Source organism: Tripterygium wilfordii, chromosome 8 (genome assembly GCF_013401445.1).
Source record: "Tripterygium wilfordii isolate XIE 37 chromosome 8, ASM1340144v1, whole genome shotgun sequence".
Classification (NCBI taxonomy): domain Eukaryota; kingdom Viridiplantae; phylum Streptophyta; class Magnoliopsida; order Celastrales; family Celastraceae; genus Tripterygium; species Tripterygium wilfordii.
Window position 1 is genome coordinate 8,819,487 of NC_052239.1, and position 24,476 is coordinate 8,843,962.

At 41.8% G+C, this 24,476-nt stretch overlaps 1 non-coding gene across 1 annotated transcript; it reads left to right on the forward strand.

Annotated features, from left to right (window-relative positions):
* The first annotated feature begins 4,657 nt into the window (after positions 1 to 4,657).
* On the forward strand, positions 4,658 to 4,813 carry LOC120004660. The gene has a single exon (XR_005469589.1). It is a non-coding gene; the product is annotated as a 5.8S ribosomal RNA (ribosomal RNA).
* The last annotated feature ends 19,663 nt before the right edge of the window (positions 4,814 to 24,476 follow it).

Here is a 24,476-nt window from a genome sequence, read left to right on the forward strand (position 1 = left end):
ATGATCAATCATTGCATTAACCATGTCCATTAAAGTTTGATTCTTCCTTTCAGTAGTTGTGGTGTGTAAGGAGTTGTACATTGGTGTATGATTTCATTGCTTTCACAATAATCATCAAACTCGGCACTAAAGTACTCCCCTCCTCTATCACTTCGAATTATTTTTATTTTCAATCCAAAGAGGTTCTCAACTTCAGTTTTATATACCTTGAATTTTGCTTATGCCTCATCTTTGGTTTTAAGTAGATAGACATATGTATATTTTGATAAATCATCTATAAATGTTATAAAGTATCTCTTACCACCTCTAGCTAGTTTAGTGTTCAAATCACATGTGTCCGAATGCACTAAACTTAATAAATCATTAGAAAACCGATTAGCACTTGAGAATGGTTTTCTGGTGAGTTTATTTCTTGCACATATCTCACATTTAATTTTATTATCTTTTATACTTGATGGAAGCATGTCTAATTTAATCGTACGATCAAGTGCATTATAATTCACATGACCTAATCTAGCATGCCATAATGTAAAAGAGTCTACAATGTAAACAGAAGTAATTTCTTTAGATAGGTTCAATTTAAACATTCCATTCTCAGCATACCCTTTGCCTGCAAACATCCCCTTCTTTGATAAAATAAATTTATCAGCTTCAAAAACAAGCTTATAGCCATGCTTGTTTAGTAACCCACTAGAAATCAGATTCTTGGTGATTTTAGGTGCATGCAGAACCTCCTGAAGAGTGAGCTTCTTTCCAGAAGTGAGGTACAATTCAATAATGCCCTTTCCAACAACTTGGGTGGTAGAGGAATTACCCATAAATAGTGTTATTTCTCCTCCAACCGGTGCATACTCCTTGAACATTTTCTATCACCACAAATATGTCTAGTAGCACCGGTATCAACCCACCAAGTCATAGTTTCTCCCACCACATATGCCTCGGTTATGACAGCAACAAGATTTTCCTCCACCAGATTTGCTTGGATGTTCTTTTCTTTGTCTTGCTTCTTCTTAAGACGACATACACGAATGTAATGCCCCTTCTTCTTGCAAAAATGACAAGCACCCTTCTTCTTTTTCAATGGACCTTGCTCCTTGTTAAGGTAGCCAAATGCCTAGTCATCTAATTAGTGACGCGCATGAATGGATTAACGAGATTCCCAGCGAAACCACAGCCAAGGGTGTAATACCCCAAACTTCTTTTCTTTTAGAAATTAGGTAGGACCAACACGTGTTGAGTATATATATATATATATATATATATATATATATATATATATATATATATATATAATCATTAGAAATTAATACTGAGTGATTTGGGGGGTGTACGAGTGGTTTTAAAACTGAAAATTTTGCCTACAGGGGTAACCGTCCGGATAGTTTTTAAAAGCCGTCCGGACAGATATAGAAGAAACTGAAACAGGTGATTTTTTAGCATAGGTGTCCGGACACCTCCTTAAATTTTTCACCCGAAATTTGTTTAAAACACCCATTTTCGTGATTTCTTTCAAAATACCCGACCTAAACAAACCCTAAACCTCATTTTCTCTCAAATTTCCTCCCTCCCATCAATCTAAGATCATCAACCAAGGTAAGATTACCCTCTTTCAAGTTGTTTCAAGTTGGATTCCTAACTTCTCTCTCTAGCTTACATATTCTTAAATTCCTCTCTTTGTTCTAATCTTTCAAGGTTTGAACCCAAACTCAAATCCATGGGTTCCTACATCATTTGAGGCATAAAGGAAGCTTGAATCCCTTCCGTCTACTTGTTTCTACAACCTTGGGAAGTTTCTTAAACCTAAAAGCTAGTATTTAAAGATTGGGTGATTTGGGATTCTAGGGTTTTATGGGTTTTGTAGATTTGGGGGAAATTCTTTAAATTAGATGAAATTAGTGATCTAATAGGTTGATTTAGACTTGTTTATGGTTGTATTGCTAGATTCTATTGTTGATTGGAGTAGCAAGCTTGAGTAGGTGAAGTTCAAGAATTTGGGAAGTTTTGGGTAAGAGAAGGTAATGAGTTCTTGATTTATTGGATTAATTTGTATTAGATATGTGCAATTGAAGTTGTTTATATATTGATTGGAGGATGGGTTTACCAAATAATAGGTTGATTTACATAGCTAATTTTTGGAGTGCGAGGTAGGAAAATTCCACCTCTGTTATTCTCCTGAATATGTTATCCTATTACGAATGTTGCTCTTTTCCAATGTTCATTATAAATTGGTTCTCGCCTTAATTGCACCTAAGGGAGAACAACCCCACTTTGTGATATCCTTATTGTATGATTTGAATTATATTGCATACCCTACTTGTTCAATCTTCCATTGAGCATGAATTACTCTTGAACATGCATCATATAGTAGTATATATATATATGTGTATATATAGGATGTATAAATATCCGATTGCATAACCATGTTGGACATGCATTATAGTTGCATGGTAGATATCGGGTATGGACCCGTATATCTCCTAGTTGTGAGTGATGTGAAATGTGGCATGCCATTGGGCCGTTCAGGGTTCCCATGAGTACGGGAATACCGGTGGGCCGGATCAAGATTCCACATGTGCTCGAAACACCATGCGATAATGTCGTTGGGCTGTTCAGTGTCCCGATATGTATAGGGATGCCAGTGGGCCAAGTTAGGATCTCGTATGGTGTGATTATTTAGTTGTGTTGGTGCACATGATGTTAGCTATCATGTTGTTGCATTTGTACCTTTCTTTAAGATTTCAGCTTTATGTTATTCACTTACACTTTATTATTCCCTACTGGACCTTTCGCTCACCCTTTTCTTTCTCCTATTCCCTCCTCGCAGGTAAGTCTAGTTCCGATATCAGGGTCGCGGATCAGAAGGAGGGTGCGTGACATGGATGGACCCCTGGAGAGGGATAGGACTATAGATTGTTCTAAACTTGATATATGGTATTACTATTTTGTCATATCTATGTTTCTTAGTTGAGACATTGTGTGATATCCCTATTCGATGATGGGATGGACGGAAGGGAGGGTACTCCGTGTGATCGGGACTCCCAAACCGGGTTTGTGGACTTTGTGTCCTGATGATTTCTTATGTTTGCTGGATTGCTATTTGTGGTGGATGTTGATTATATATGTTGTTGTGTGGAGAAATTATGTGTGACTGTTAGGTGGCCTGAGGCCCTGCTTAGATGTGAGAATTGATTGATGCTATGATTGTTAGGTGGCCTGAGTGCATGCTTAGAATTGAGAATTTCAATTTGTGATGTGAATTGTTAGATGGCCGGAGGCCCTGCCTAGGTTGTGAATATATTTGTGAAATTGCTGCGTGTTACTCCAGGATGGCATCCTCGGTATTATGGGGAGGTGCTGTCGAAATTTTTGGTGACCTAATGATTGAATTAATTAGGATATTTATTAAGAGGATACCAAAAGTAACGCATTCCAGGTCGGGGCGTTACAAAGGGAACGGGCTTGGCAGAATCAGCAGGGAAAGAAGACCCTGTTGAGCTTGACTCTAGTCCGACTTTGTGAAATGACTTGACAGGTGTAGCATAAGTGGGAGCCAGAAACGACAAATCTGAAATAACACTACTTTTAATGTTATTTTACTTATTCCGTGAATCAGAGGCGGGGCATTGCCCCTCTTTTTAGACCCAAGGCCCACCATTGGCTGGCCGATCCGGGCGGAAGACATTGTCAGGTGGGGATTTTGGCTAGGGCAGCACATCTGTTAAAAGATAACACAGGTGTCCTAAGATGAGCTCAACGAGAACAGAAATCTCGTGTGGAACAAAAGGGTAAAAGCTCGTTTGATTCTGATTTCCAGTACGAATATGAACCGTGAAAGCGTGGCCTATCGATCCTTTAGACCTTCAGAATTTAAAGCTAGAGGTGTCAGAATAGTTACCATAGGGATAACTAGCTCGTGGTGGACAAGCGTTCATAGCGACGTTGTATTTTGATCCTTCGATGTTGGCTCTTCCTATCATTGTGAAGTAGAATTCACCAAGTGTTTGATTGTTCACCCACCAATAGGGAACGTGAGCTGGGTTTAGATCGTCATGAGACAGGTTAGTTTTACCCTACTGATGATAGCGTCGTAATAGTAGTTCAACCTAGTACGAGAGGAACCGTTGATTCGCACAATTGGTCATCGCACTTGGTTGAAAAGCCAGTGGCGTGAAGCTATCGTGCGCTGGATTATGACTGAATGCCTCTAAGTCAGAATCCGGGCTAGAAACGATACGCGTGCCCGTCGCCCGATTGCCGACCAACAGTAGGGGCCCCCCAAAGGCACTTGTCGTCGACAAAATCCTCACGATGAATGAGTCGTGGGGATCGCCTTGAAGTACAATTCCCATCGAGCGTCGGTTAGAATCCTTTGCAGACGACTTAAATACGCGACAGGGTGAACCTACGGAAGGATCATTGTCGAAACCTGCAAGGAAGAGCGACCCGCGAACAAGTGAAAACTAACACCGACGATGGGCCTTTTGGGCCGATCGCTCGAAGTCTAAGGGGTGGGATGTGGGAAACTACAGCTCCTTTTCTGCGGGCACAATAAACCCCGACGCAAATTGCACCAAGGAACCAGAAAAAGATGTACGCTCCCTTCACTTGGAAACAGTGTCGTAGGGGGTTGTGTTGTCATTCATATTATATATGAAACGACTTTCGACAACAGATATCTCGGCTCTCGCATCGATGAAGAACGTAGCGAAATGCGATACTTGGTGTGAATTGTAGAATCCCATGAACTATTGAGTTTTTGAAAGCAAGTTGCGCCCAAGGCCGTCAGGCTGAGGGCAAGCCTGCCTGGGTGTCACGCAACGTCGCCAACAATCCCATCACCCCTGCATAGGGAATAGTTAGGGGTGGCGGATATTGGCCTCCCGTGTGCTCCCGCTCACGATGGGCCCAAAAAACAGCCCCTTGGCGATGACAGCCACGACACACGGTGGTTGGAAGCACTAGCTCCTTAAAAACCTCTGTGGGCAAGCCTCGTTGACGGGGAGCAAAAGACCCTGATGCAAGCGTCCTCACAAAGTGACCCCAGGTCAGGCGGGAACACCCACTGAGTTTAGGCATATCAATAAGAGGGGGAAAAGAAACTAACAAGGGTTCCCTTAGTAACGACGAGCGTCCTCAACGGCGGACCTAACCCAAGTCCCCTGGAAGGGGGTGCTAGAGAGGGTGAGAGCCCCGTCATGCCCAAAACCTGTGGCACCATGAGGCGCTGTCGGCAAGTCGGGTTGTTTGGGAATACATCCCAAATCGGGCGGTAAATTCCACCCAAGGCTAAATACGGGCGAGAGACCGATAGCGAACAAGTACCGCGAGGGAAAGATGAAAAGGACTTTGAAAAGAGAGTCAAAGAGTGCTTGAAATTGTCGGGAGGGAAGCGGATGGGGTCGGTGATACGCCCCGACAGGATGTGGAATGGCAAAAGCCGGTTCGTCGATCTGCTCGGAATGTGGACCAAAGAGGATTGTGACGGCATCCAAAGCACGTGCCTTTGATACACCCGTGGAATGTCGTCGTTGCGATCTTGGATGGCAGCGCGAGCCGTCACGGCCCGTTAAGCACCCTTCTTCTTTTTCAATGGACCTTGCTCCTTGTTAAGGTAGCCAAATGCCTCATCATCTAATTAGTGACGCTCATGAATGGATTAACGAGATTCCCACTGTCCCTGTCTACTATCCAGCGAAACCACAACCAAGGGAACGGGCTTAGCAGAATCAGTGGGGAAAGAAGACCCTATTGAGCTTGACTCTAGTCTGACTTTGTCAAATGACTTGATAGCCGAAAATGGCAAATCTGAAATACCACTACTTTTAGCGTTATTTTACTTATTCCGTGAATCGAAGGCGGGGCATTGCCCCTCTTTTCAGACCTAAGGCCCGCCCTCGACGGGCCGATTTGGGCGAAAGACATTGTCAAGTGGGGAGTTTGGCTTGGGCGTTAAATTTGTTAAAAGATAACGTAGGTGTCCTAAGATGAGCTCAATGAGAAAAAAAATCTCATTTAGAACAAAAGGGTAAAAGCTCGTTTGGTTCTGATTTCCAGTACGAATATGAATCGTGAAAGCGTGGCCTATCGATCCTTTAGGCCTTCGAAATTTGAAGCTAAAGGTGTCAGAAAAGTTACCACAGGGATAACTGGCTTGTGGCAGCCAAGCGTTCATAGTGACGTTGCTTTTTGATCCTTCGATGTCGGCTCTTCCTATCATTGTGAAGTAGAATTTACCAAGTGTTGGACTGTTCACCCACCAATAAGGAACGTGATATGGGTTTATGCCATCGTGAGACAGGTTAGTTTTACCCTACTGATGACAGTGTCGCAATAGTAATTCGACCTAGTACGACAGGAACAGTTGATTCGCAATAGTAATTCAGCCAGTGGTGTGAAGTTACCGTGCGTTGGATTATGATTGAACGCCTCTAAGTCAGAATATGGGCTAGAAGTGACGCGTGTGCCCGCTGCTAGATTGCCGACCAACAGTAGGGGCCTTTCGGCCCCCAAAGGCATGTGTCTTGGCTAAGTCCTCCCGACGGATGAGTCGCGGGGATCGCCTTAGAGTACAATTCCCACCGAACAGTGGGTAGAATCCTTTACGGACGACTTAAATACGTGATGGGGTATTGTAAGTGGTAGAGTGGCCTAGCTGCCAAGATCCATTGAGATTTAGCCCTTTGTCGCACCGATTCATCCCTCCCCACTTATTCCAAATCAAATGAGTCCCTCCTTCCCTCCCTCCCTCCGCCATATACTTATCTCGCTTTTCAAATAAATCGGACTGAGGTTAGCGATTATCAAGTCACACGTCACCAAGGCATGACTTGCGTGGAACCAAGGTCAAGTCACTAAAAATGTCAACAGGTCATGAAGGCATGACGTGACACCAAGTCCCAAAAAATAAAACGAGGCATTGCATGCCACCAAGTCCCAAAAAATCCACCAAGCATGGGGTGCCACCAAGTCCCTAAGAATACAATGTTGGGGCACAGCGTGTCACCAAGTCCATAAGAGTACACCAAGGCATGGCTTACCACCGAGTCCTAAAGAATACACCAAGGCATGACATGTCGCCAATTCCTTAGAAATAGCACCAACTTATATCAATCTCACTTGAACATTTGAAATTGCTTACCACAAAGTCACCGAAGACACTAAAGTGGCAAAAGGCGTGGCCTAGCCTCTGAAACGGTGAAATCGGCATCAAGGCATTGTTGCAGGCATTCTAGAATGGACGAGACATATAGCATGTAATGGCACGTGAAACAAGAGAACGTTGCCTTTGGAACGTAAGAACTTTGAAGTTTGGAAAAAAAATGGTGACAAGGCATGCCATAGCCCACGAAACGTGGAAAAGGGCTCCAAGGCATGCCATGGCCGTTGGAACGTGAGAACCTTGATGTTTGGAAAAAATGGCACCAAGGCATGTCATAGCCGTTGGAACGTGATAACTTTGAAAATTTTGAAGATTGAAAAAATTTGTGCCTAGAAGGCATGCCAAGGTCGTTGGAACGTCCAATATGGCACCGAGGCATGCCAAAGTCGTTGGAACATGAGAACTTTCAATGTTGGAAAAAATGGTGCCAAGGCATGCCATAGTTGTTGGAACGTCCAAAATGGCACCAAGGCATGCCAACGCCATTTGGAACGTGATAACTTCAAAAATTTTGAAGATTGAAAAAATTAGTGCCTAGAAGGCATGCCATAGCCCATAATGACACCAAGGCATGCCAAATTCGTTGGAACATGAGAACTCTCAACACCCGTTGTGTAAGCCTTACGTTGGATGAGAGTTTTGCGCTGACGGGATGAGAAATGTGGGTGACTACGCTTTTTCAAAAATCCATGTCTCCTACTACCAGTCTGAGAAATGGACTTAAGGCATATATATAGGGGGTACTGAGATTAACCGTTAAACCCCCGCGCGTACTACGTGGTCGCGTGCGTTGACGGGATGAGAAATGGGCGGGACCACGATTTTTGAGAAATTGATGTCTCCTATTGTCAGTTTCAGAAACGGACTTAAGACATATATATAGGGGGTACTGAGGTTAACCTTCTGACCCCCGCACGCGCAGACGGGATGAGAAATGGGCGGGACTACACTTTTTAAGAAATTGATATCTCCTACTGCTAGTTTGAGAAACGGACTTAAGACATATATATAGGGGGTACTAAGGTTAACCTTCGGACCCCTGTGCGAGCAATAGGTGCTCACGTGCGCTCTGACAGGATGAGAAATGGGGGGGACTATGCTTTTTGAGAAATTGATGCCTCCTACTGCTAGTTTGGAAAACGAACTTAAGACATATATATAGGGGGTAGTCCAGTGGGTCGAAAGACCTCCCCTCCTATATCGGATGTGGGCTTCGGTTAGGGGTGCTTGGCGTGGACTACAACCTATATAGCACCCCACGTGGGAATTGGAAGGTCAAAAATCAAAGTCGTGGGCGGTTGGCAAGGATGCCTTTGTCAAGTACCCACACGTGGGAATCAAAATTTCACTGGATTGGTCGTGTCTTGCATAATGAGCGGAATAGATGTGTGGGCATTGGTGTGGGCATCCTATCCAAACCGCTCGTCGTCTTGATACGCTAATGAGTGTTTGGCTTGGCCTTTCAGCTCCAGGTGCTTGGCTTGGGCAACTGAGCCATGCCGTCCTTGTCGGAATAGGAAGTGGGCTCTTTGTAAGGATGCCCTTGCCTATTGCCCACACGTGGGAATTAGAATTTCGTTGGATAGGTCATTTCTCGCACAATGAGCGGATTAGATGCGTGGGAATTGGTGTGGGCATCCTAGCCAAATCGCCCGCTGTCTTGATCCGCTCACGAGTGGTTGGCTTGGCCTTTCAGGTCGGGGTGTTTGGCTTGGGTAACTGGGCCATGCACTCCTTGTCGGAATTGGAAGTGGGCTCTTTACAAGGATGCCATTGCCTAGTGCCCACACGTGGGAATAGGAATTTTGTTGGATAGGTCGTTTCTCGTACAATGAGCATATTAGATGCGTGGGAATTGGTGTGGGCACCCTAGCCAAATCGCCCGCTGTTTTGATCCACTCACGAGTGTTGGGCATGGCTTTTCAGCTCGGGGTGGTTGGCTTAGGCAACTGAACTATGCACTCTTCATCAGAATTGCAACGTGGTTGGCCAATGACGGCGTACCAAGCCTAGAGCTGCGAGTAATTGTTCGCTTGGGAAAGCAAGTCAAGCGATGTGAGTGGCTGTTAGGTGAGGGAAACCAATGTGCTAGCCTTCCTAGTGGGAAACAATCATGTCTATCGTCTCGTGCATGGCTTCTCTAGGTTATTCCGCAGGTTTTATTCTACTTCTTGCGGATGGCCTCGTGGAGCTGTGTGCGTGTACGTACAACACGTGAGTTGTGTTTTGGTTGTGTTTGTTGGCAGGCTCCATTCTTAAGGACCGAACTGTTTATGCTCAACCAATTTTCAGTCATGGCCCAAGCATATGCGTCTTGTGGCAAGTCCCTTGTTCCTGTGTTGCATACCTATCCCGATGGTATTAGATGGCGTCGTTGCTTGTTTTCATCTCGTGCCCTTTTTGGGCATGGGATGAACTACTTGGCGCTTTGCATGTTCCTTTGTATGCCATTGGATTATGACTCGGCCCATGCTTGGTTGCTTGACCCTCGGATGCTGAAAATTAAGTGGGCAAAGGGTTGAAAAACCCTTTTGATAAGCCGGAGCCTAACACTCATCGCTCGAACCGAAAGACGGTGTGACTCGCCTTGGCATTCTTGAACAATGGGTTCTCGTAATATCCATGTGTTGTGCCAGTTGTCTTGAGGAAAGCTACCTGGTTGATCCTGCCGGTAGTCATATGCTTGTCTCAAAGATTAAGCCATGCATGTCTAAGTATGAACTAATTCAGACTGTGGAACTGCGAATGGCTCATTAAATCAGTTATAGTTTGTTTGATGGTATCTACTACTCGGATAACCATAGTAATTCTAGAGCTAATACGTGCAAAAACCCCGACTTCTGGAAGGGATGCATTTATTGGATAAAAGGTCAACACGGGCTCTGCCCATTGCTTTGTTGATTCATGATAATTGATGGATTGCACGACCATTGTGCCGGTGACACATCATTCAAATTTTTGCCCTATCAACTTTCAATGGTAGGATAGAGGCCTACCATGGTATTGACGGGTAACGGAGAATTAGGGTTTGATTTCGGAGAGGAAGCCTGAGAAACAACTACCACATCCAAGGAAGGCAACAGGCGTGTAAATTAACCAATCTTGACACGGGGAGGTAGTGACAATAAATAACAATACTGGGCTCAATGAGTCTGGTAATTGGAATGAGTGCAATCTAAATCCCTTAACGAGGATCCATTGGAGGCCAAGTCTGGTGCCAGCAGCCGCGGTAATTCCAGCTCCAATAGCGTATATGTAAGTTGTTGTAGTTAAAAAGCTCGTAGTTGGATCTAGGGTTGAGCGGTCCGCCTTTGGTGTGCACCTTTCTTCCCATCGCAAGGCTGAAAGTTAAAGGAATTGAAGGAAGGGCACCACCAGGAGTGGAGCCTACGGCTTAATTTGACTCAACACGGGGAAACTTACCAGGTCCAGACATAGTAAGGATTGATAGACTGAGATCTCTTTCTTTTTTTTTTGATCAAAATGTAAGTATGTATAAAAGATCAAAAAATAGACAAAACTGGAAAATCCAGCAAGTATTAATACAAAGCAACAATCCCTGACAGGCCAGGGAAAAACAGAGAGGGCATAACAATCGAAGAAGATCCAAAAGACACTAACAGAGAAGCAACTACACAAGAAGCTCCAACTTCCCCACTAGAGGACCCGAAGACCAGAGAGACCAGAGCCAGCAGAGGAGACCAGGAACTACCCACAAAGCCAACAGACCAGCAATGCCAGCAGCTCCAACTTCCCAACAAGAGGAGCAGAAGATCACAGAGACCAGAGCCAATAGAAAAGAACATCCAGCAAAGGCAACAGACAACAGGAAATAGCACAAAGACAAACCAGCAGAGGCAACTAGACAACAACTATCCACATAACCAACTCCAATTAGCAGCTCCACCAGAACACCACCAGCCAGCAACAGTGCCAGAAACCATAGAAGAATACAAGTCTAGCACCAAATAGGAGAGCCAGAAACCAGAGCAAAAGCAAGCAACCCAGCTTCAAATAAGCAAGCTCCACAATAACCCAAAAGAGCCAGAGAAGAATCCCAGATTGAATATCAATAGTAGCAAGCAAAGCACCTCTAGGATCCATTAGAGACCAACCACCACACCTCAACAGCAAGCTCCATGTTAACCCCCAGAAACAAGCAACAAGGTCAAAACAACCTGCAATACCAAAACCAGAAGAGGATGCAACACCTCCAAGCACAGCAAACCCAGCACCAAGGAAAACAGAGCAGGGTCAGAACCAAATAACAACAGGCAGATAGGCAGAAAACTAGTCATTAGCTTGGAATCTTAGGCTAGCAATCCAAGCAGAAGTATGTTTAGGATCTTTAACATGGAAATACAAAACAGAAAAAAAACCGAATCTTGAATCTATGGAATAAAGCCTCCACAGATTTGCTTGCTTTCTCAAAGATTCTTTTATTCCTCTCTTGCCAAACCAAATAAACCACCAAACTCAAGGCAACCCTGATCATTCTAGCTTCCAGCCTCTTGTACCTCCCTTTGAACTTTCTTAGAGCACTACTGAGAGTGCTCAAGGAATCAATGATTTTCAGCCATGCTTTTATCCTTCTCCAGAAGTCAGATATCCAAGGGCATTTAAAAAATAGGTGCCTATGAGTTTCCTCCTCCCTCCTACAAAAAATGCAGAAGGTGTTTGTGGGAATAAGCCTTAGCCTGTCCATAGTCCTAAATCTCCCTTTAGTAGTGAACTAGAGGATGAAAGAACATTTAGGAAGAGACTAGGAATTCTAGACTACTCTCTACCAGTGAACTCTACTCTTCTTATGCCTAAACAAATCATAGGCCTATCTAGACAAAGAACCAACATCTTCACTCCACTATTACAACAGTTGTATACCATGAGGTTCTCCTCCTGTTGAATGAAGAAATTGGTCTCTTAGCTGCAAAAGGAACTTCCATAGGGGAGAATCAGTAGTTTTTGCAACCACTCTCCAAATACTACTGTGGTTGAGATGGTGATGATCGATCCATTGAACCTATAAGGTGTTAGCTTTGGCATGAATATTCCATAATTGCTTAAGCATAAAACCCTTGTTCCTGGCTTCCAAATTGAAAAGACCCAGACCCCCCTCATGCTTGGGGACACAGCCATCATTCCAAGCCACCATAGCAGATTTGCTTTTAAGTAGGCTACTACTCCACAAAAAATTCCTACAGAAAGTAGAGATTTTTTGAATGATCTGATTTGGTAGAGGATAGATTCCAATCCAGAATTGTTCAATGCCCTGTAATACAGTCCTTATCAGCTCTAGTCTACCAGCATAAGATAAACTTTTCCTCATCCAGAGTTGGCTAGAGGACTGGACTTTCTGATATAAAGGCTCAAATTGGCTACCAAGAAGTCTGTGAGGACTTAAAGGCACTCCCAGGTATGTAAAGGGAAATAAACCCTCTGTGAAACCAGTTAAGCCTAGGATTGCAGCCTTGCTTTGCTGTTTAACACCATAGAAAAAATTGAGGACTTAGAAGCATTAGTATTTAGACTAGACACCCTACCAAAACTTTGAAGTTCTACATACATAATTTCAACAAAGGTAGCATCACCCCTACAGAGAAGAAGGGTATCATAAGCAAACCACGGGTGAGAGTTGTTTTGCAAGGTACATTTTGAATGAAACCTAAACCCAGGCTTGGTGGTAGCAACATTCAACTTTCTGGAGAAGAATTCCATGCAAACTATAAAGAGAGGGGGGGAGAGAGGGTCTCCCTGCCTAATACCACAACCTCCTTTAAAAAAACCATACAACTCCCCATTTATGGCCACACAGAAGGAAGTGGTTTCTACATACTGCATAATCCAGTGAACAAATTGGGAAGGAAACCCAAGAAGAACAAGCATCTGCCTAATAAAGCTCCATTGCACATAATCAAAACCTTTTTTGAAGTCAATTTTCATTAAGCATTTGGGAGAAGTCCTCTTTCTACCATAACTTCTGAGCATCTCTTGAATCAGAGGGATATTGTCCACCATACTTTTGCCCCCCAGAAAAGCAGTATGATTCTTACTAATAATACCTTTGAGGGCTTGGGCCAATCTGTCAGCAAGAATCTTTGATATGCATTTATAGATCACATTACAATAAGAAATATGTCTGAAGTCAGCTACAGATGAAACATCAGCAGTCTTGGGCACCAAGGCAATGACAGAAAGATTGATCTATCAAAGCATTTTCCCAGAAGAGAAGAAATCTCTAACAGCCCAAGAGATATCACTACCAATAGAGGACCAAGCTTTTTTAAAGAAAGCAGAAGAGTATCCATTAGGACCAGGAGCCCTATCATCACCAATAGAGAAAAGAGCAGCCTTGATAGTATCATCAGTTACAGGAGCAAGGAGAAGATTGTTATGGTTGTCAGTCAAACAGGGCCCTCTAAGAACCACATCTCCATCTATAACCTCCACCTCCTTAGCAGTGCCAATAAGGACTTTATAGAAATTAACAAATTCTTACCCAACAGCCTCTTGGGAAGTAGTCAAATCTCCAGAGGCAGTCTGAATAGCAGCAATAAAATTCCTCCTATGAGTATTATTCATTAGGGAATGAAAAAATTTTGAGCTTCTATCACTTTCCTTGAGAAACTGGAGCTTCAAATTCTGAGAAAAGAATTTTCTCTAAGCAGCTTGGAGATTTAAAAGGGTAGTTCTAAACTCCCCCTCCTTCCTGATATAATGTAGGTTATCCAAGTCACTATGCAGGAGAGTTTGATGATACTCTAAAGCAGCAGCTGTAGATTTAACTCTCTCAGTTATATGGCTAAAATGCTTCCTATTTAACTCCCTTAGATGACCCTTCAGACTTTTAAGATTTTTGCAGAGCCTAAACATAGGAGAGCCTTGTATAGTCTGTTGCCAATGAGAATTAACCACTTCCAAGAATTGGTCATGATCAGTCCACATATTAAAAAAATTGAAAGGCCTATTTCCCCTTTCTAACAAAGAACCAATCTAGATTATAACAGAGGAGTGATCAGAGTGAGCACCTGAAGTGAAGAACTGAACATTAGAAGGCAGTAATAGAGGACACCAGACAGGATTGACAAGAACTCTATCCAGTTTACACCAGACCTTCCAATTAGACCAGGTGAAGTGACAACCAGAGTAACTAAGATCTTATAGACCCAAATCAGAACAACAGTAGCAAAAATCAACAATTTCATATCCTGTAACCGAGTTACCATTACGCTTATCCTGTTGAGAAAGGACGGAATTAAAATCACCAGAAAGGATCCAAGGGCCATTGGGACACCAACTTCTGAGATCATCCCAAAGGCTTCTTCTAGCAGTAATAGTATTTGTAGTAACCGGATTTCGTCCGATCCGAAAAAGAAAAAATAGAAAAAAGAACACAAAAAATGCAAAAGCTCATTTCTTTGACCTATAAGCCCATAGATATTCATAATCCCTTTCCTTAAATACTCAAATCTTGACCCAATAAGATCAAATCTTAGAAAATATCTAAAAATAAGAGAATTGTTTTAAATGTCACATCTTTTTATGATTTTCGCTAGAAGAATGGAAAAGTAAAAAATAAAAAGCCAAGAAATAAGGAAAGTGGGGGAACAAAGAGAGAAAGGTGTGGCACAAATTGGGGAAAGAAAAATAATAAAAAGAAGGAGACAAAGAGAGAAAGGTGGCACAAATTGGGGAAAGAAAAAGAATAAGAAGAGAGGAGGCGTGAGAGAGAAGAAGGGGGAGGCTTTGGCTTTTGGTGAAGAAAAACAAAAAAAAGAAGAGAGGAAGAGAGGGGAGAGGAAGAAGAGAAGAAGAGAAGGAGAGAAGGAGAGAGGGGGAAAACCGATTCTTTGGATTTTTTTGGTAGAAGCTTCATACCCCTCATATCTTTCACTCAAGTATTGCTCTATTGACACTTGATTTCAATGTTTGATTCATTTTTAGCATCCTCGGATGTTGACTAAGAATAGACATGGTGTTTCTTGCATTCACCTTGGACATATGTGATGCTTGGGAGTGTTTTCGATACTAATATGTTGAGCCCTTTCTCTTTGCATTTTTTTTCTTCTATTTCTTGTTGGAAAAAGCTGGAGAGACCATATTTGGATTTGATTTTCTTGGTTTGGATACGTGTGAATCTTATAATGTGGTCTTGACTCGATTTAAATCTTGATTTACATTGGAGTATTCTATTTTTCCCTCTCTTTATGTTTGTTTTGTTGGACGAGGCTCGGGCTTGGATATTATTTGGACGAGTTGATGGAGGCTTGAGCAATTTCAAGATTTTGTTTGGTTTATTGCAATTTGTGTATATTTGGCCCCCCATATTGTGTAATTTATCTTATTCATGTCGATTTGTATAATTTCGACATTTATTATTTGGATTATTTGTACAAGTGTGGATTATGAATATATAGGCTTAAAATTGAATATAGGTCATTTCAATTAAAGAAATCATAAGTTGATTTCCTTTATTTGAATTATGAACCATATTTGATTTCATTTATGAATTTGCCATAAGTTGGCAATAATAGGTTAAATTGATAGATGACACTTTTCCAAATAATCATTTATACCATAAGTTGGTATTTAAAATTAAACCTACCAAAAGTTGGTAGGTCATTTTATCATTTATGCCATAAGTTGGTATTTAAAATTAAACCTACTAAAAGTTGGTAGGGCATTTTATTAAATAAACCATAAGTTGGTATCTAAAATTAAACCTACCAAAAGTTGGTAGGACATTTTATCATTAAACCTACCAAAAGTTGGTGTTTAAAATTAAACCTACCAAAAGTTGGTAGGACATTTTATCATTAACACCATAAGTTGGTGTTTTAAATTAAATCTACCAAAAGTTGGTAGTGTGTCTCCAAATAAACACTATCATAAGTTGATAAGTGTGTTGAAAGTAATAATTCAAACTTTAACAATTATATCTTGCAAATAGCAAGTATCCATAAGATAGCCATGAAATTAATTAGGGTAACCGTTTTCAAACGGGAGTTGTGGGGCGCCTAACACCTTCCCCACACTCAATCGATCCCCGTACCCTTTTCTCTGGTTCGCAGGTCTTTACAGTGTCCAATTGCACCTTAAATCAATTGGTGGCGACTCTAAACATTTTTCATTCTCCAACGCCGGTCCGCGTCGTGACCCCGGTTGCGACAGTATTGAACCCATAGACAAAAGTGGCTATGAAATTTCTCTGGTCAACCAAATCAGTTAGCTTCACATGGATAGCTTGAGCAGAAAAGTGGAGGAGCTCAATTGAAACAAAAGAAGGGTTCTAGAAGATAACAATTCTACCATTAACAGCAATACTGATATTGTCAAAAAAAATTCAATCCCTAAGCCTCAACTTGTGCATAAAGGAAAGTTTACTACAAGTTAACTTAGTTTCCAAAAAACACATAACATCAACTTTATTCTTCTTCATGAAGCAGACGGCCTCATGTTGCTTCGGAGAGCTATTAAGCCCTCTGATATTCAGGAAGCTATAATCGAGTAGAAGGGTTGTGAGAACCCCTACCCCTACCTTCTCTCCAATACCCTTTATTCTCATATTGCTTCTTAGAGCTACTTCTAGTCGTAACTCCCATCCCTTTATCCCCAACAGTTTTATTCACCTGAACAGAAGCATCTTGCACCATAAGAATCTTATTCTTTCTCCCTTTCACCAACTGCCAGCTTCCACCCTGAGCTTCCAACTGTATAGGATCAAAACTAGGGTTTTTGATATGGTCTTCTCCCATATTACTGTCTGAAGGAGTATCTGCCTCATCATGATCATCCAGAACAGGAACAGTAATCTCACCTAGCCTATCTAGAATGGTAACTCTTTTAATAAGCACAGACTCATCCCCTTCTTGAACCCCAGGCTTAGTTGGAATTTGAGATACAAGAACTTTGGAGCACACCCCTACTGCATGCCCTAGAATTTTGCAGTGCTCGCAGAATTTAGGGAGAGTTTCATAAACAACATATTGCTCTATTGGAGCTCCATTAGGAAGCAAAATATCCACAATATGGGCGAAATCTTTTATAAGATCAATTTCCACAAGAACTCTAGCATAGGATAGCCGTGACATAGTGGCAGTAGGCTTATCACATTGTAAGGGCTTTCCTATGTAACTAGCAATCTTAGATAGGCATCTAGTGGACCAACATTTCAAAGGCAAGTTTGGCAGCTTCACCCAAACAAGAACCATGACATTTCATGATCATCAAAATCAAAATATTCAGGCATTGGCTTTAGAACTAGAGGCCTTCCATACACAAGATATGGGCCTCCACTGAGGACATATTCTTTATCCTTTTCCTTAGCAAACTGATACACTAACCATCCTGAATCATGTATAGTTAAATTAGCCTCACATTTCCAAGTAACCTCAATCAAATTCCTCAGAGCTCTATAACCAGGGAACTTTCCAGCAACATATCCAACCACACAATTTTTCCATATTTCATAGTTTTCATCAAGATCATCATCAGACAAAGTATAGTTTTGCTTAGCAAAAATTTTAGGAAAAAAATCCAGCTTAGAGCAATTTTTTGAATTTCTATTCGAACTAAAGAGAGCTCTCCACTTACCTGCACTAGGGTTCGCAAGAGGTTCTTAAACATTGGAATTTGCCTTGCCCTGAGTTCCTTGAACAAAGCCATCCGCAACCTGGGGGAGGTTGGTAAGAGGAGGTTGCCTCTCACTGGGTTCCCCTAGCTCCATAGGCCTAGAGCCAGTTTTGCCGTAGTTAAAGAATTTTGAGCCACCAGTTGAGCCCTCTTCCGAGGAATTGTAGTCCACATGTTCATCTTCGTAATCCCCTTCCTCATCTTCGAAAACTTCTTCACCTGAACATGATAGCAAACAGGAGAAGGGGTTTGTACCGATTCAGTCATCTCAGCATCAATCAAGTATTTGCCTAGACTGGAGCCACCCACAAGGGATTTGAAAACCTTAGCACCTTTCGATGAGCCCTTTGAGATAGGTTCCACCCAATCTTTAACAACATAAGGAGCCTTCAGAGCAAGTACCGTGTTCTTCAATAGTTCGATTTGGGCCTCTTCTTGAAGCTGTTTCAAGGATTTTTTTTCTCTCGCGAGCCAACTACAAGTGTTTTTTCTTCGTTTTTGCCATATGGAGAGAATGAAAGACCTCTAGAAGAGTAAACGCAGATTCAGTGAGTATTGCCGGAGAAGAAGAAAGCGACTTCATGAAAGAAGGAGAGCATCTCTCCCTAACTTTCTCTCTCTCAACTGACTGAGAGCTCTTTCTTTTTTTTGATCAAATGTAAGTATGTATTAAAGATCAAAAAGGGAAACAAAACTGGAAAGTCTAGAGAGTTTATATACAACCAACCAAAACCCTGACAGGCTAGGGGAAACAACTGAGTACAAGCACCCAAACAAACCTAGCTAAGCATTAAGAAAACCCAGCAAAGACAACCAACAGAGGTTATCCAAGACACCAGAAAATAAAACTAGTTTCTGAGAAAACCTCCCAAACCTACTCAACACCAACAGAAACATGGCAAACTCCATGGTGACATGACCAGAGAAGAAGATCCAACTCTGACATGAACAGAGAAGAAGATCCAAATCACCGACACACCACCCCAGGTCAGAACCAATAATACAATACTCCAGCTGTAAAAATTGAAACTGGCTGTAACAACCAAAAATACCCAACATCCAGCTAGTAACAAAGAAACAGCAGCCAAGCCACCAAACCAAAACAACCACAATCCAGCTGTAAGTAAAACCCTCTCCAGGAGCCAACAAAGATCATCCAGCAGAGGCAAAACAGCACTCAGAAAAAACCAAGAATGCAAACAGAACCATCCATAAGCTCCATCAACAGATCCATCCCTAATCCAACCCAGCAGAACCAAATCCCAAAGTAGTTAGAAACCACCTTGTTAAACTCCTTGTGGAAGGGAGGTATTCTTGACATGGAAAAACATAATAGTAAAGAACATCACTTGAAACCTATAAATCAAAAGCTCAACAGGATAACAAATCTTCTAAAAAATTTTTCTGTTCCTCTCCTGCCAAATCAAATACACTACTAGGCCCAGAGAAACCCTCATCATTCTAGCTACTGAGACATTCCTGCCACTCCTCAACCCTCTAATGGCACTAATTAAAGTACCAGTCTTCTATTAATTCCCAACCAACAAGTAATCCTTTTCCAAAAGTCAGAAGTCCAACTACAATTGAAGAATAAATGCATATGAGACTCCTCTTCTTGCTTGTAAAAAATACAAAAGGTGTCTGTAGGCACAAATCTCTGTCTATCCCTTGTTCTCAACCTCCCCAAAACAACAAGCCAAAGAATGAAACTATATCTAGGCAAGGACCAGGCTTCCCACACCACTTTAACCCAGCTGACATTGGCCTTTTTAACTCTGAAATGCTCATAAGCCCAGCTGGAAAACAGATAAGGTCCATTTTGGCAGCTATGAATAAGACTTATGGCCTTATCTTGCCCTCCATAATCCTGCAAAAGCTGGTTTTTGAGATGGAAAATGGCCTTCCACAGAGGAGAAGAGTTCCTTTGCAAACCAGCATGCCAAATAGGAAATTCATTCAAATAGTAATGGTGCACCCACTGTATCCATAGAGAGTCGACTTTTATATGAATATTCCATAGATGCTTGGCAATGAAACTGAGATTTCTAGCCCTGAGATCCATAAGCGCTAAACCCCCTTCTCCTTTAGGCAAACAAACATTCACCCAAGCAACATGAGCTGAAGTTCTCCTCAAGGTATTTCCACCCCATAAAAAGTTTCTACATAAACAATTAATCTTCTTGATCCCTGCTCAGGCAGAGGAAAAATGCTAATCCAGAATTGAACCATTCCCTGTAGAACAGACTTCAGAAGCTCTAGTCTGCCAGCATAGGATAGATGCTTCCCCAACCAGCTCTGAATGGCCATCTCCAACTTCTCCAAAAAGGGAGAGAACTGACTTGCCAAGAGTCTATGAGGACTAAGAGGAACTCCCAAATACTTAAAAGGAAAAGAACCCTCTGAAAGCCTAGTATCATGAAGAATTCTTTGCTTGGTTTCATCACCAACTCCCCCAAAATAAATGGAGGACTTATCAGCATTAATTTCCAGAACAGAAACACTACTAAGTTCAACAACTACCGATGAAGATTATGCACAGAAGGCCTATCTCCCCTAGCAACCAGAAGGATATCATCTTCAAAGGCCAGGTGAGTAATTTTTTGAAGAAGGCACTTAGGATGATATTTAAACTTAGGATTTGCAGAAGTAAGATTCAGCAGTCTAGTAAAGTACTCCATGCAACCAATGAACAAGTAAAGGGAAAGAGGATCCCCCTGCCTTATCCCACCCTTTCCATGAAAGAACCCAAACAGATCTCCATTGACAGCCATAGAAAAAGAAGTAGTCTCCACACATTTCATAATAAGATGGACAAACTGTCTTGAGAACCCAAGCATCAAGAGCAGCTGCCTAATAAACGACCACTGAACAGAATCAAATGCCTTTTTGAAATCAATCTTCATAATGCATCTAGGAGAAGATCTTTTCTTGCCATAATTCCTAAGAAACTCTTGAACCAAGTTAATGTTGTCTGCCATTCTCCTCCCTCCCAAGAAAGCATTATGGGCAGGGCTAATAATACTTTGTAAAGCCTTAGCTAGTCTTCCAGTAAGAATTTTAGATATGACTTTGTAAGTAACATTACAACAAGATATAGGTCTAAAATCTTTCATAGAATTCACATTAGCAGATTTGGGGACCAAAGCAATCACAGCATGATTCACTTGCCTCAAGAGAGCACCAAAATTAAAGAAATCCTTCACAGCAGCACAAAAATCATCCCCAACAATACCCCAAGACTTCTTGAAAAAGGCAAAAGAGTAGCCATAAGGCCCAGGAGCCTTATCATTCCCAATAGAGAATAGGGCACCCTTAATATCCTCAATAGTAATAGGAGCTAGAAGAAGAGACTGAGCACCTTCATCAAGACAGGGACCACTCTGCACCACATTCAAGTCCAAAGGAAGAGTTGGTTTGGAGGTTCCCAGAAGCTGCTGATAGTACTTAACAAACTCACCCCCAACTTCATCAATAGATTTAGTAAAACTACCATTATCACAAAGAATATCGGCAAGAAAGTTCCTTCTATGATTTTGACTAACCATAGCATGAAAGAAGCTTGAGCCTTTATCACAAACCTTAAGAAGTTTAGATTTAAGCTTTTGACTGAAGAACATGTTCTCAACAGACTTGAGGTGAACCAGATTCAATCTCAAAAGTTTCTCCCGCATTAGCAACTAGGGATTATCCATATCTACTTGAAGCTGAATTTGGTGCTCTTCCAAAGCAGAAGTAGCTCTAATAACCCTATCAGAAATGTGACAAAAGTGTAATTTATTCAGCAACTTCAAAGGGGCTTTCAAATGCTTGAGTCTTTTACAGAGAACAAACAGAGGGGAACCATGGATAGGAATGGACCAGTTTATGTTAACCAACTACAGAAACTAATGATGATCCACCCACATATTATAGAACTTGAAAGACCTCCTACCATGTAAATGAAGAGCACCAATTTGGACTCTAGCTTGTGAATGATCAGAGAAAGCACAAAGAGGATAAAAATGAACTTGGCAAAGAATCTGCATAGAATACTAGATAGGATTCACAAGGACCCTATCAATTTTACTTCAAACATTACCATTAGACCAGGTGTAATGACTACCAATGTAATTCAAATCATAAAGACCCAAATCTGAGCAACACTCCCTAAAGTCAGCAGTTTCATAAGTGGTAACACTACTCCCTCTATGCCTATCAGCCTGAGACAAGACAGAGTTAAAATCCCCCCGAAAAAAACCAAGGAACATTGGGGGATCAGCTCCTCAAATCATCCCAAAGAACTCTCCTAGCAATAATAGTATTAAAACCATAGACAAAAGCAGCATCAAACTTAATCTGGCTAATCATACAGGTAATAGAAACATACATTGCTTGAGTAGAGAAAGCAATCGGCTCAACATTAACAGTAACAGGATTCCAGAAAACTACAATTCTAGCTGTAATGGTAGTGCCTATATTAGCAAGAAACTTCCAATTCTTCAACTTAAACTTCTGAAATAAATTAAGCTTAGAGAAAGTTAACTTAGTTTCAAGAAGACCACAAACATCAACTTTACTTTTCTTCATGATGCTAGCAACCTCATGCTGCTTTAGAGGACTATTGAATCCTCTAATATTCCAACTGTACACTAACATGGAATAGGAGGAGGTGATAGAGACCCCTTAGCACTTCCAGATGCCCCCCTGACACGATTCCTAGCACCACTCCTTGTTCTAGCCCCCACAGAACCAACCTGTTTGAGTTTATCAACTTTATTAGTGAGAGTGACATGCCCTTCATGAGTAACCAGACCACCACCACCATGATTTTCATTACTGCTTTGAGTCCACTGTTTCTTTTTAGGAGTTTTTGAGTTTTTTCCACCTCTGAAAACCTTCCAACCATCATCAACCTCCAATTGCATAGGATCAAAAGTAGTAGTTTCAAGAACTGCCTTACCTTTCTGATTATCAACTAAACCATTCCTTCCAGACTGATCCCCCAGTCTATCCAGGACACTTCCTTTCTTAACACCTTCCACATTTCTATCAGACTGACACACCCCAATGGTATGTTCAAGAACCTTGTAATTTTTGCATAATTTAGGCAAGGTTTCATACTCCACATACTGCTCTAGGGGGTACCATTAGGTAACAGAATGTCAATGGTGTGACGTAATTCATCTAACAGATCAATTTCCACCAAAACCCTAGCATAAGATAACCTTGAGAGGGTTGAGAGGCTTTCCCAACACACTAGCTATCTTGGATAAAAACTTCATAGACCAGTATTGCAAAGGTAAATTAGGAAATTTAACCCAAACTGGGATCTTAGTCATTTCTTTAGAAGCAAAATCAAAATATTCAGGCATAGATCGAAGCATTAAAGGTCTCCCATAAACCAAATAAGGACCCCCACTCAGCACAACAAGCTTATCCTCTTCCTTAGTGAATCTATATATCAACCAACCAGAATCATGAATAGTTAATACTGCCTCACATTTCCAGACTGATTCAATGATACCATTCAAAGCCCTATAACCATGGAATTTACCAGCAACATAACCAATTATGCAGTTATTCCACACATCACAATTATCATCCAGGTTATCACCAAGCAAAATACAGTTCTTCTTAGCACTAATTTCAGAAAAATGCTCAAGCTTTGGTCAAGAATCTAAACTACTATTGCTACTAAATAAATCACGCCATTTACCCTTAATTGGAACATCAGGAATACCTGAAAGACTGGAGCATCACTCTGGCTTCGAACCTCAGAATCAGAATTCCCACCATTAACACAAGCAGCATTGGTTTTAACCCTAGCCCCATGACCTTCCTCAGACGTAAATAATACATTATTGATTTCGCCAATCTCCAAATAAGTAGAACGAGGCACATCGTAGTCAAAAAATTTTGATTTCCCACCTGAACCGTCCTTAGAGAGAGTGTAATCCAGCTGTTCCTCTTCTAATTCCTCCTCCTCAGAGCAATCTTCAACTAACACTCGTTCATTGGCAGAACTCAGACTCACATCAGCAATGGTCACTTCATCGACATTAATCAAGTACTTACTTGGGCTTGAACCTCCAGCTAGGGTTTTAAAAGCCGCTAAAGGCTCAGAGATTGCAACCTCCATCTGAAGACTTTCTATAACAACTTGTCGCTGTACTAGCAGAGCTATCATTGTGTTTTTATGGAGCTCAAATTGAGCCTCCGCTTGAAGTTGCTTCACCATTTTCTTCCCCCGTGAGCTAGGGGTCATCTTCACCTTCTTATTCTTAGCCATCGAAAAGCAAGAAACTAATTCTATTAACAAACGAGACCTCAGCCTACTAACTAGCTACGCGAAGGCATCCCTCCGTGGCCAGCTTCTTAGAGGGACTACGACCGCTTAGGCCGAGGAAGTTTGAGGCAATAACAGGTCTGTGATGCCCTTATATGTTCTGGGCCGAACGTGCGCTACACTGATGTATTCAACGAGCCTATATCCCTGGCCGACAGGCCCGGGTAATCTTTGAAATTTCATCGTGATGGGGATAGATCATTGCAATTGTTGGTCTTCAACGAGGAATTCCTAGTAAACGCGAGTCATCAGCTCGCGTTGACTACGTCCCTGTCCTTTGTACACACCGCCCGTCGCTCCTATCAATTGAATGGTCTAGTGAACCTTATCATTTAGAGGAAGGAGAAGTCGTAAAAAGGTTTT